Source organism: Mus pahari, chromosome 7 (assembly GCF_900095145.1).
Source record: "Mus pahari chromosome 7, PAHARI_EIJ_v1.1, whole genome shotgun sequence".
In the NCBI taxonomy this organism is placed as follows: Eukaryota; Metazoa; Chordata; class Mammalia; order Rodentia; family Muridae; genus Mus; species Mus pahari.
Genome location: NC_034596.1, coordinates 29,067,375 through 29,081,177, shown reverse-complemented (window position 1 = coordinate 29,081,177; position 13,803 = coordinate 29,067,375). Strand labels below are relative to the sequence as shown.

The 13,803-nt window shown below is 44.6% G+C and overlaps 1 long non-coding RNA gene across 1 annotated transcript in view; it reads left to right on the top strand.

The window, feature by feature from the left end:
* The first annotated feature begins 6,334 nt into the window (after nucleotides 1-6,334).
* LOC110323995 overlaps nucleotides 6,335-13,803 on the top strand; it is a 53,349-nt gene continuing 45,880 nt past the window's right edge. Inside the window, exon 1 of the long non-coding RNA XR_002380659.1 lies at nucleotides 6,335-6,409. This is a non-coding gene — a long non-coding RNA (uncharacterized LOC110323995). The remainder of the gene's footprint in view (nucleotides 6,410-13,803) is intronic.

Here is a 13,803-nt window from a genome sequence, read left to right as displayed (position 1 = left end):
CAGGGAGCACAGCTTCTCACCTGGGATTACTGCAGGGAGGACAGGTTCTCATCTGACTCAGCACAGGGAGCACAGCTTCTCACCTGGGATTACTGAAGGGAGGACAGGTTCTCATCTGAGCTGATTTCTGGGAGGACAGCTTCTCATTTGATATGAACACAGGGAGCAGAGCAGCTCATCTGAGGAGTGTGCTTGGGGAGGACAGCCTCTGATATGAAATGCACGGGGGGGTGGGGGGAGGACAGCTCAAGGAACAGTGCCTGCACCTCGAAGGGATCTAGAAGCAGCCAGCCTTTCTTCTTCAAACTGTGTGTCTGAGCACCCATGTCTGTGGGGATTCTTCAGCCCTCATTCTTTCCCTGAATAATCTCCTGACCAGCCACTCTTCTTGCTGGAGATGCTGCCACAGGTATATCCTCAGACTGCTTATCAAAGGGAGACACTATCCCAGCGTTAGCAGGTATACTGAGAGCCAGGGCAGGAACTGTCAGTTCACACTCTTACCTCTCCATTGTACAGCAGCACCATCCTGTCCTGCCTGAGAACAGGAAACTGGAGAGTGGGAACTTTTCCCTCATGCCTCTCCTCTTCCTGCTAATTTCAATAAACCTGGATAGTTAGATCAGTAGGAAGGGGGGCTTCCTATTGATATTCCCTGAATCCCCTTTATCTGTATCAGCTATTCCTGTGTCCTACCTCCAGTCTGGGACATCTGCAGTCCCAGGAAGGCTTCTTGGTAAGGCTGGATCTGCTCAATTCCTGGAAGAAGGCTCATTATAACACCACCCCAGGCAGGAATGTGATCCTTTTATCCTTTCCTTGTGAGCCACGGGCTCCTCTGCTTGTTAAATTTTAAGGAAAAGACTAAAATCTCATGATACTATTTTTACTGTCAATAAGAATTTCAAAGAAAAATAAGAACAATATACCTATTATATTTAAAAACCTTTTCTGATCTTATCGTAGGTACCCAGTGGTAATAAAGAATACGGTACTTCTTCTGTACAGGAAAATTGTGATGGTGCAGTTTCCTTATTCCATGAAATGTTAAAGAAATTCACAGAATCCTAGATTAATATGATTTGGGAAAGGGTGCTTGTATCTGTCAAGAGGATGAGCAAGCTCATTACAGGATGTATGGCTTGCTCAGAACTTGCTAAAACTGCTCCCATTGTTCTTTGTGGTGTCTCACAGGAAGGAGGTACAACTGGGCCATTGGAAGTATCAGTGGATGACACCTGGTTTTATAGCCACCTGGCATAATACATTAATGTCCACAAGAATTTAAAGGACACCATAAAAGATACATACACATCACCATGAATGGGACTCCAGATAAGTCAGGGATAGTATATACTATAAATATCTGGTATTCAATTGCTTAAATGGTTCTGCAGTGAAGAAAATGAAAAGCCATTTAACAGAGGTTACATTATTTCTGCTGATGGGAGCTGTGATTTCTAAGGATTGGCTAGCTTATCATTCGCTTTACCATTTAACTTTAGCAGAAAATCATTCAAATAGGTCCTGGGGACCAGGAATTTACAAGTGTGTATATACACATTCTCAGCCTTTAAATGTGCATACACAGGATGTAAGATATGGAATTAAACATATGGTCACATCATTGTGCAGAGTCTGGGTATCTGGACATCATCACAGCCTTCCCTGTGCAGGTCTCAGTGTCTGTTTTCAAGGCTGCATCGTGGGCAGGTTTGGAGAGTATGTCAAAGCTACACTGTTCACTGAACACTCCTCATCCTGCTACCAGCCCTACTGTAGCAGAACTCTATCCCAAGGAGGACTCTGCTTCCCCAAGCACCTCAGACTTCCAGAGTCTCCAGTTTCTCTCAAATTTGGAAACATTTCCCATGAAAATAAATGAAGGGTTATAGGTATTCTAGCCAGCATGTAGCATCTTCATTCATAGCAAACCCTGGACAAATCAGGGGCATGGACATTACAAATGTCTAAGATAAACAGACCAAAGAATGTACCCTTTCGAAGTTCATTTTGAGATGAGGTTCCATTCTTGTGAAGGTAGGGGATGATAGTACCTGGTCCTCACTTGAGAATGCAGATGGGGCTTCACACATCAAACCTACCTGTAACTTGATTGCATATATTCATGTACAGTGTGGTACAGGTAAATCTCTGTTCCTTACAAGCTACCTGGTTCAGGCATTTTCCTAAAGTGAAGATTGGGCTGAGACAAGGCCACGCCCACATCCCCATTCAGATTTCCAGGTCAGTGGATGGGCTTTATTACTTAATCACCTGCCTCCTCCTTGGCAAACCATCCTGAGTCATCTGCATATTTTATTTCTACATGGCATTACCTGGAAACCGGTTCTACTCATAAGAATTATATCACGTCAGAGCCAAGATAGGAAAGCACAAGAGGAATGAATGCTACCAAGAACAGAGACAACGAGGCAGCTGCAGTGGGCAAAATGCGTATGAACTGCTTCTACTAGTACTAACAGTGCCTGCTCTGATAGCCCTGGGAAGAACCAGAAAATGAGAGTAGGCACTGAATATTCCCACTACTCTCAGAAGAGCCAACTGGCTGCCTTCTTAACTCAGAGAATTATCCCTTATGAAACTTGTGTTAATCCCATCACAAGAATCTCTTGTGGATCTCTTGTCCAACAAGGAGGTCAACTGGAGCAGGGGCTCTCTGGTTATACAACATTCTTGGGCAAACATCTGCTTTTTCCCCTGGGTCCTTTACTGGGCTTTGCACAGCTGAAGTTCTATTTGGCTTCTGCTTAGCCCCACTCCATGCAAAGAGTGAACCTTTTGCTCTGGAATCCTGGCTGGTTCCACAGATGCTCATCTCTCTACCTCAGGGAGCCTGAAGCGCTTCAGATATCCTGGTGCTAAGTACCTGTCTTTCATCTCTCACAACCCTAGGAGGTTCATGAGGGGTATCAGGAAGCCGAGGCTGTAAGTCAGGAGTGGGAGTTGCTACCCTCTTCACTTTCTGTGAGTTGATGCCTGCACTCGGAGATTAGTGGGTGTAAGAAGCAGGGAATCTTGACTCCTTATATAAGTCAGTCAGTCATGCTCAAAGCAGGACTATTGAAATTTGCAAGTATACTTAAATGTTTCATTAAAATATTACAAACGTTTAGGGGCCCTGGAGATGGGTCAATGGTTAAGAAGTTAATTGAGTAAAGACAAGGACCCAAGTTCAGATGTCTAACTCACATAGGAAGAAAAGCTGTGTATCGTTATGTCCCAGAAATCCTAACTTTGTAAAGAGCAAAGAAAAGCGATCTATCAGTGGGGCTTTCTGGCCTGCCAGTTTAGCCAAAATGATGAGCTGTAGGCTCAGTAACAGACCTTGACTCAAGGAAATCAGGTAGAAAATAGCAAGTCACCCAGTGTCCTCCTCCAATCCCCATGCACACACAGGTGGGAATACACCATACATATATAGAACACACACACACACACACACACACACACACACACACACACACACACAATCATTTTTATGTATATTCAATCTTTCCGAACTTGCTCACATCTGAAGGTAAATTTTTTTCCATGTCTTCTAAGTCATTATTGAACCACTCTGAACACATGATAAATTGATACTTATATATTTACTTTATGTGGGCTGATGAATGTTATTGTGGCATGCACAGCATCCCTCCCCAACACAATGGGATACACTGTGAATCAACAGTATGCATGGACCAGGCTACATCTTGTGCTAGGCAGGGCTACTCCATCCTGTGTGTAGCAGTATGTATGGAACATTCGGTTCCTCTTTTCAGATTGCAACCTGGTAGAAATGAAAACATTCTCTGCACACAACCTCAAGCCTTTGTGTATTTCTCTCCTACTACATCTTGAAAGAGTCCTCAATAGCACACAACTCCTCAGTCTTAGGGATTTGTGTTTGGTGGTATTACTTACTTTAGCAGTACCTTACTGAAGTGTGCATAGAAAATTGTGGCCGTTAAAGGCAGCCTGGTTTCTGGTTGAGATAGGTTTAAAACCTCGATGACCCCGCAGGTGACCCTGCAAGGGACGGTAGGCATTTGCCATGCTCCTAGACACCAGGCTCCTGACACCAGGCCTCAGCTCTCCATAATTCCATGGCCATCAGTCACGAAAGGGCAACACCCTAAGCCCCTCTATTGGCAGAAGACGTGACCACAGGTCACGTAGCTTCAAGACAGATCTCCATTTTAGGTATCTCCATGAGGTACCTAAAGACATGGAGGTTTAGCCAATAAACTCCCCTTCCCAGACACTCCTCCCTGCAAATGTATTTAATCTCAGGCCCGCCCTGAGAAAGTGTATTCATCGTAACTCTCTGCCATGACAATAAATGCTTTCAAGCCATGGACTGTCTCTTCTCATCGGGATCTGCCATGGGGAGCAATGGAACAAGTCTTCATCTAAAGAGCCGAGTCTAATCTCCCACAGGAGGCCTCTCAGTGCTCCTAGTCCTGGTTTCCACCAAGTCAAGCTGTCTGCCAAGCAAGCCAAGGACCCTCTCCTCCCAGCAGGACTCAGCTGGAGTACCCTCCTCCCCCTTCCCCCTTCAGCCCCAGGCTAGATCCAGCCCGTGGGTCCCCATTTCTTTGTCAGATCTTCCCCAGCATCCATTGGCGTCTGGGGTGCCCAAGAGTCCATGCAGGTCCCAAGGGACCTCAGCCAACTTTGGTAGGTCCCCGGGGATCTCAGACTGCATTTCCCCACCCTAGGACCAGGGTCCTGCAGCTTCTCATAGCCCAATGCCTGCCGGAGCAGGTGTTGAGTGGTGTTGAGTCTGTGATCCCGCGTTCAGCTTCACCTATCTGCCCAGGCCCTGAGCGGATGCTGAGCCATCATTAAACCCACAAAAAATGGTTTCATAAAACTTCACTTTATGTCTCTTTAACAGGTAGAATTGCATCTATGTATTAAACTTCAAGACACTTAGTTATCACGTCAAAGAATGGGCATTTTCACGTAGTATATGTTTTTGCTTCTTCTCATGAAGGCGAAGTATTCTCTGCAGCTTGCGAGAGAATTGATTTTAGGATCTGTGACTGGACTCTAATTAATCCAGTTAAACCTCATCTTAGAAGCAATGTCAGAATTCATTTGTTTCAGTCTCTCTCTTGTTCTTACTTGGGATAAGCATCGTGACACAGCTTGGGGCTGGAGCAGAGCTCAAATCCAGGTGCTGAAGTTTCCGTGACAGGCTTAGGATGTTGCAGGAAGGGGCTGGGTCCTGGTCAGTAGAGGCTTGTTCTTGAAGGAGATGTTGGGAGGTTATCTCTCTCTCTTCCTCCCTCTTGAGTAAGAAGTGAGCAGCTTTGCCCCCCTACACGCTCCCAGTCCCCATGCTTTTGCCTCAGCCCTAAAGTGGTGGCAGTCGAGCAACCATGACTGGAATCTGAAGCTGTGAAGCGAGTAAATGGGTTTTTTCCTTTCAGTTTGATTTTCTTGTACATTTTGTCAGAGAAATGGAGGCTAACTATTGCAAGGCCTCCTTCTTCTGCATTACACTGTTTACGGCTGAACTGATTCTGCTTCCTTTTGGATCATTTGTAGCTATATTGTTGGTCCTTGTTATTTTAGTATCTTTGTGTATGTTAGAAAACTGCATTTATTGTGCTAGCAACATACCTGATGGTTCACCCACTTTCTGGGAATCGTGCANATTTCAAAATAACTAAATTATGGAAGTTGGTTTTTCTATATCTAGTTACACTTGGAAGTGTCCCCTAATTCTGTTACTATAAGAAGATGTTTTGAGGGGGGGGGGTGATGCTTAAAATGTTTTAATTTTTAGATTAAATATCCATTTCAAAATTAATTGTGTGAGAATTATTTGGTTTTGTTTGTTTTTTTGTTTGGTTTGGTTTTTTGTTTGTTCATTTTTAGCTACTTGAGATTTTTTATGTTACGCTTGAAGTTAGAGACTCTTTCTGATCCTCTCAAGCCAGGATTTTATTATTTTTTTCCTTTCATGTCTATAAAACTTTGCTATTCTTATGCACAGAGTGCTGAGAAAAAAAGACAGGCTAAAAGGTTAAAAAAAATCTTTTGCTTTTTTTTCTGATTATTGTGAATAATTTAGTTGGATAGAATTGCTTCTAAGTTTCAGCTAAAATAAAAATAGAATATTGGGGTGTGTAGTTCCCATTTCCTGCTGAAAGGATCTATGCTCTTTTGAGAACTGACTGATCTATTTTGGGGAGATATGCCAAGTAACCCAATACACAGGACACAGCTCTCAAGGACACTCTGGTGTAAGACACAGAGGGCATGTCCCAGAATAGTCACAGAAGAAACTACAGTCCCTGGGGAGGGAGGTGACGATGCTGTCCTCTACTGTCACCACTGGATAGTGCAAAGGAGCAGGAGCAGACTTGTATAACTACACGGCTTCGTGCAGGTGAACTTCACAAGCAGTTCGTGGCCACACAAGCCAGACACGAGGGCTGGCACATCATCTGATCTCATTTGCAGAAGCAGCACCAGCATCGCTGGCTTATGCTGGCCTTCCTGCAGGTTAGCAGCTATGCTGCTCTGAGGCCATAGGACTCTGGGCACGATCTTTCTCTCTGAGGGTCTTGTTGAATACCTGTGCTGTGTACCTTTCTGTCTGATTCTTCTACTTAATAGAACTTTCTGGATCTTGCATCCCAGGATTAGGATTGAATGATTTTAGCATCAATAATGACAAAAATAACCTTAGGGGACTCCAAGCACTTGCATTATATAAAACACCATGAATTATTAATGATCCCAGCTAATGTGTCAGATCAAAGGAATTCGTGATCACTTTGGGGACACGCTAGAGAAACAACAAATTATTTTGAAAATAGAACTGGAAAGAGCATTTATACTGCCTTTTGTGTAAAAAAAAAAAAAAATGCACCTCGGGATAGCCAGACAGTAAGTTTTCTTTTTGTGGAAATATTTTAGCCAATAAACAAGGAAAGGGTGTGGACATTTGAACACCAGGGGAAGGAGATGTTATGTGTAAAGAATGAGCAGACCTCTGTAGAGATTCTAGGCATTGTCTCACCAGGGCTGTAGTCCTACCAGAAACAGCCTGGACAAATTGAAACAAGCATTTGGACCTCTTGAAATACAAGGAACAGACACAACACTTTTTAAAACCAAGCCTGGGAAATTTAAATCCAAAAGTCTGTGAAGGGGATGCTCTGTTACTAATGGCTGGCTTGGTGTCTGGTAAAAGAGGGCTATCCAGAAAAGCCTTAGGGGATATGTCAGTCAAAATAATTTACGTGATTTTTCTGATTTTATTCCAAATGCACAATCTATTTTAAAATGCATTTTTGAATCTGTTAGGATAAGTGCAGGAATACAAGGAATGGCTGGGTATCTTATAGTGTTAAAAGACTACTGCTAATTAACTTCATTTGATCATATATCGTCAGTAGGTTTTAAAATGTTGGTGTGTCTTTTGGGGAACACGTGGGACTATTTAGAGATTTGAGTGGAAACGTAACTTGGAAATATTAGCAGAATTCTATAATGAAATAAACACAAGGCATTATTGATACCAAGAAAGGGTGGGGTAAAAATAAATGTCTAAATCATAGAAAATGGGTAAGACAGTGATGCAGTTACAGGAACACAGGCAGCTCTGGGGTCAAACTGGAGAAGGTCACCTGTAGTGTGAGGGACAGGAATGTGGCAGTCTCAGAGACTGTAGGCAGATGTCCTGAATATAAGTCAGTACTGAATTCGACTAGTGCCTTCCCTAGGAAGAGATCTGAAATATCCCCCAATAAGTCTGGAAAGTGTAACAGTAGAAAAACATTTTCTTAGGATAAAAGGATTATTACCTTTAACTTTCCATCTAAAACGTTGAAATGTAGCCAGACTTTTTACTGTTTTGCGGGTTCTCCTTTCTTCTACCCTTCTGCACCCTTTTAACCCCCCTAACACTAGATAGCAGAGAACAATGATGGGGGAGGGGTAAGGGGCCATGTCATAAGTAGTCTAATGAGACTACTTCCTGCTGGTTAGGGGCATGGAGTTCTCTGGAACAAGTTGAATCCTCACCATCAGAATATTTAATTTTTTCTTTTTGTTTCTCCTTTGTGCTCAACCACTTAACAAACCAACAACAACAACAACCCTGCCTCTCAGGGCCCTTACATTTATACCCTCTCAAGAGTCCTTAGAATTCCAAACATGGCACAGTTGCAGAAACAATCTGTAGCTGGCAAATTCGCACAGCTCCAGGAGACAAATCATAGTTAGCTGCTGTGGACAATCTGAAGCAGCCCCATTTCCTGCACACCTGGGATGGGATTAAAACAAAAACGTACTTTTATGATATTCCTATAATTTTAAAAGAAACAAAAATGCCAAAACTGTCACTACACTGAAATCTGAAAATGCATTTAAAATCTGAAAGACTACATCAGCCACAGAAGAAATGTAACCCCAGGAGAACAATCAGTTCCCATGGGAATTATGTGCACAGACATCAGCACGAAAGACCTATGGTTATTCGTGACATTGTGCCTCTTCAGGTCTATAGCAAAGCTCATTTTCTGTTCGTGTCTGTAATTGTTTACCACAGACTCTAGACAATTGGCCAAACCAAATCCTCCACTCCATCAGGAGACCCTTCTACCATACTCCAAAGCTCCTCTTGGTCCATTCTCTTGATTTTTGATTTCTTTTTTTTTTTTAAAAAGTCATTTTCAGGTCCTTACAGAGAATCCCTGTCAAGTTTGAAGAACTGAATTCTCTAAAACGTAAACAAAACTGACACAACTTCAGCAAGGCCCAGAAGAGAAAAGAAAGACTGAGAAGCCGGGGAGACATTGTTACAACTGGTGACATAGACACACAAGAGTTACAAGAGACACTCATAAGCAGCTGGGTGTCCTAGGAGTGGATGTATGCAGCCTTCCAAGGCAGAATCACAACACAGGAAGATACGAAACAAACCAGAGAAGCAGAAAGAGACTGAGACACACGCCCCCATCAAAGAAAAACAGCCAGCTACATGGCTGGATTTCCAAGCAATCAAAAGAAGCCATCCTTCTTCCACTCTGCTGAAACCCTGAAGAAGACAGAGTTACCCTCATTCAGGACAGGAGTGCTACCGGATGAAAGAACTTTGGACTTTGAACTTCTTAGTCAGCTGTGACTGGTAATGTCCCTATCATCCCTCTTGCCATTTGGGGACAACTGTATCCTTGCTAGCTTAGAATTAATGTCCACTCACATTTTTCAGAAGAGCACCAGACACTCCAGTCTGACCTGGCTGCCTCTCACCCTACTGTTTTCCCTCTTTTTAACACCTCTCGGGTGTGCTTCTTCTTCCCTTGAGGTCAACATCCCAGCTCCATCCCCAGCCCTCAGGCAGGGTGGAGGAAGATTATGGTGGCTTGAGTAGGTTTGGCTTCCATAAATTCATTCTTTTGAATGATTGGCCCATAGGGAGTGGCTTAGTAGATGTGGCCCTGTTGGAGTAGGTGAGACCTTGTTGGAGAAAGTGTGTCACTGTGGGGTTGGCGTTGAGATCTCAAGCTCTTTGGGCTCAAGCTCCACCTAGTGTGGAGAGCCTCCTCTGGGCTGCCCAGGGAAGACATAGCCTCCTCCTTGCTGACTTTAGATCAAGATGTAGAACTCTTGGCTTTTCCAGAAATGAGTCTGCCTGGATGCTGCCATGTTTCCTAACATGATAGTGGACTGAACATCTGAAACTGTAAACCAGAGTCAATTAAATGTTTGCCTTTGTAAGAGTTGCCTTGGTCATGGTGTCTCTTCACAGCAACGAACCCTGAGACTAATAGGTGCTTAGTAAATGCGGCCTGAGTGAACGTGCAAATGACCCATGGCTGGCCCTCAGATGTGGAAGGTATAGGGCAGGGCATTTAACGCTTGCTCTAGCCTCCGATCCTGGGCCTCCTCTGGATCACTGGAGTCAAGGATATGGAATACTCTGAGTGCAGATGTTCAGGCTGCCTGATGAGCACGTGCCCAGGAGCACACAGAACCGGGCTCCTCACACACATTGCTCTTAGGCTCCCTGCCCTCACTCCACGCTCCTTGCTGAAAGTCTTACTAACTTCAAACTCTTTGAAACTGCTGCCTTCGGCAACAAAGTTCTTAAAGTGGAATTCATCCTTTGAACAAAGCTCTCGTCACAGAACACCCCCCCTCCCCCGGACTTGGGCAGCTTTATGGCCTCCCTAGAAACTCCACTGCAGAAACAGATCTAGGGATAGAGGACTGGAGGTGAATTTGCAAACCAACTTGACCCTCATGAGTTCCTTAAGGGCTATGGAAACTGGCCCCCTGCTCTCTTACTGAGTATGGAGCTGAGGCGCCCATGAGTATAGATAGCCATTAGGAGTCCCCCAGCTGAGAAGGGGGAACAGAAGTGTGCTGAGCCCTGGCTAGGTGGGAATCTGAGCAATTAAGTTTCAGAAGCTTATTCTGACCTGACACATACAGTCAGTCCTCCTGTCGGTATTCAAACCAAGGCCAGCCACTATTGCTGCTGCCTCCTTGAACTTGGTCTCCAATGCCATGTTTCCTGTTTTCAGTGAAATGATCTGTCACAATCTGCTTTTATTGTTATTACTATTATTACTATTATTATATTTTTCATTCAGAAGCAGCCCCGTGTTCAGTGTTGTAGGCTTCTTCCGTTCTGAGCATTATAGACTTGGGAACACCAAGGCTCCGTGAAACTGCTGCCTCTCTTCAGGCAGGCAGGGGCTGTGCAGAGCAGCTTGAGGTGGCACTACATGAGTCCTGGGTCCGCATTCTCTGTCTTGGCGTCAGGTTGGTTGTTTCCAGGTGGAGAAATTAAACTCTGGGTGCCACATTGCCCTGGAAAACTTTCGTCATTTGTGTGAACCTGTCAACCCACTTGCCACAAAGAAGCATAAGGAGTGACAGATCTGTTAGCTTGTACTCAGTCACAGAGCCATGACAAGAAAGTCAGCATCCAGCAGGTCAGGAAGGGCAGTGTCCTGAAGGGATGGTGCTGAGAGAGCCATTCAGGTCACAGTAACTCAGGCCAGAGTCTGTCTCCTTGCTCAGTGACTGCTGGTTCTGCCTGCTTCTACTGTTTCTGGATGTCCTGCCTCATAAAGTGTGCATCTAGGTGGTTCCATCTGTGAGAATGAACAGAAGAGGTCCTGATGTTAAGAACACCTGGAGACAAGTGGGAGTCAATGGTGATTGAGAGCATCTTTATTCTGCATCTTCCCGCATGGCTTTATACCTCATCTTCCCATCTGAGGGTCAGTGATCTTCATTCCCTTTCTGGTTCCTCTGACTGATTGGTTGAGTCAAAAGCATCTTTTTGTTAGGCTTCGTGACATGCCTTTGTTATGGCAGGACTAACCCTAACTCTTGGGAGGTGGCAGCAGTTCGATCTCAAGTTCAAAGCAAGCCTGCAGCACATTGCAAGATGGTCTCACAAAAGCAAAACAAGGAAAAACAAAAAACTCAGCACTTTTCTCGGAGGCCTCTTCTTCAACACTGACCTTGAAAATCTATGTTTGAATAGGAATTGCTTGAATGGATCGTATTACCTGGGCCTTTGTTTTCTTTGAGGCCCCACTTGAGGCACACAGTCCTCCCCCTCCCCTTGTACCCCCATCCCCCACCCACACCTGCAAGTCAGCTTGTCACCTTCAGCAAAGTGTTCATTATTTCTTAGGATTGTAACCTGCTTGCTGACCTGCTTGCTGTTTTTCTTGTCTGATCTTCAGAAAGTGACCATCTGGCTCCCAGCATCCCCCACGTCCCCTTCACCTGCCAGCTCCCCAGGTGACATCCAGCACATTGAAGTCGTGCGGCCTTTGTGAGTCATTTATTAATTAGATAGTAGTTGTTTAGAAGCTGAACATAATTTCTCAGGAAACTATCAGTATAATTTTGTCAACATAGGCTCATATAATACTTTTTATGATTATAACATCATAGTTACGAAAATTGATATTAATGGGATTTTAAATGATTTTTACTTTCCATAGGAATAAGAACCTACAGAACCTTCCCCAGGACTTAGAGAAAGAAAGGAAACTTTTTCCATTTATTTATTTATTTATTTATTTATTTATTTATTTATTTAACATCCTGGTCACAGTCTCCCTCCTTCCTCTTCCAGTCCCCCCTCACACCCTTTTTTCCCCATTCCCCTCCCTCCATAAACTCACCCTGGTACACCAAGTTGCATCAGGACTAAGCACATCCCCTCCCACAGAGGCCAGGCAAGGCAGCCCAGCTAAGGGAAAGAGATACTAAGGCCGAAAACAAAGTCTGAGTTAGAGACAGTCCCTGCTGCATTCTTTTTTAAAGATTTATTTATTTATTATATGTAAGTACACTGTAGNTGTCTTCAGACACTCCAGAAGAGGGCATCACTTTTCATTATGGATGGATGGTTGTGAGCCACCATATGGTTGCTAGGATTTGAACTCAGGACCTTTGGAAGAGCAGTCAGTGCTCTTAACCACTGAGCCATCTCGCCAGCCCCCCCTGCTGCATTCTTTAAGGGACTCACATGAAGACCAAACTGCACATCTGCCTATGTAGGGGGTCTAGGTCCATCCCGTGCTTGCTCTTCGGTTGGTGGTTCAGTCCCTGTGCGGCCCCATGGCCCCAGGTTAGTTGGCTCTGAAGGTCTTCTTGTGGTGTCCTTGACTACCTTCCTCCTTAAAACCTTTCTCTGACTCTTCCACAAGACTGGCTGAGCTCTGCATACTGTTTGGCTGTGGGTCTCTGTATCTGTTTCCATCAGCGGCTGAATGAAGCCCCTCAGATGACAGTTGTGTCAGGCTCCTGTCAGAATGAAAACTTATAATGTTCTCCTTCAACCCAGGACTCGAAGGGCCCTGCTGTAGACTTTGGGAACAGGTTCCCAGTGAATAGATACTAATATCACGGCACTGGAACCCCTGACTCCTATGTCTGCCTCCTTGAATTTATTTCTTAGAGTCGTACGTCAAAGCACCCTGTAGCTGTAGAATTAATGGCCAGTAACGAAAAGGGAAGTTTCTTGAAGGACACAAACGGAGCTTAGTTGTCTTTGGATGTAGCAGAAACAGATCTTAAAATAATCTGTTGGAATTTCAGTAAGGAGAAGTGTAAACAGCAGGGCTTTTACAGCGAGGTACACTTAGGACACTCAGCTGGCGGGGGGCAGCATGAATGAGGTGAGTGGGTAGACACTCACTGTGCTGCCACGGTGTCTAAGGCTTCTGTCAGCTCAGTGCTAGCTCAGCTGGCTACAGTGGTTTCATAGGAAATAGTTGTATAGAGATGCCCTAAGTACATGTGAATCCTTCCCATCTGCTTAATCTCCTTAATGGCATATTTTAAATTTTTATTTATTTATTTAATTACCTTACAACCCAATCAAAGTGTTCCCCCCCTCCTCTCCTCCCATTCCCACCCACCCCCATGTCCCCTCCCTTCCCCCTCTCTTTCTCCTCAGAGAAGAGGAGGCATCCCACTTATATTAACACACACACACACACACACACACACACACACACACACACACACCACATATCAAGTTGCAGTAGGACTAGGCACATCTTCTATTGAGGCCAGACAAGGCAGCCCAGTCCAATTAGGGGAAAGGGACCCAAAGGCAGGCAACAGAGTCAGGGGCAGCCCCTGCTCCCATTGTTAGTGGTCTGACATGAAGTCCAAGCTGCACATCTGTTACATATGTGTAAAGGGCCTAGGTCCATCCCATGCATGCTCTCTGGTGGGTGGTTCAGTCTCTGTGAGCACCTATGGGCCTAGATTAATCGATTTGGTAGGTTT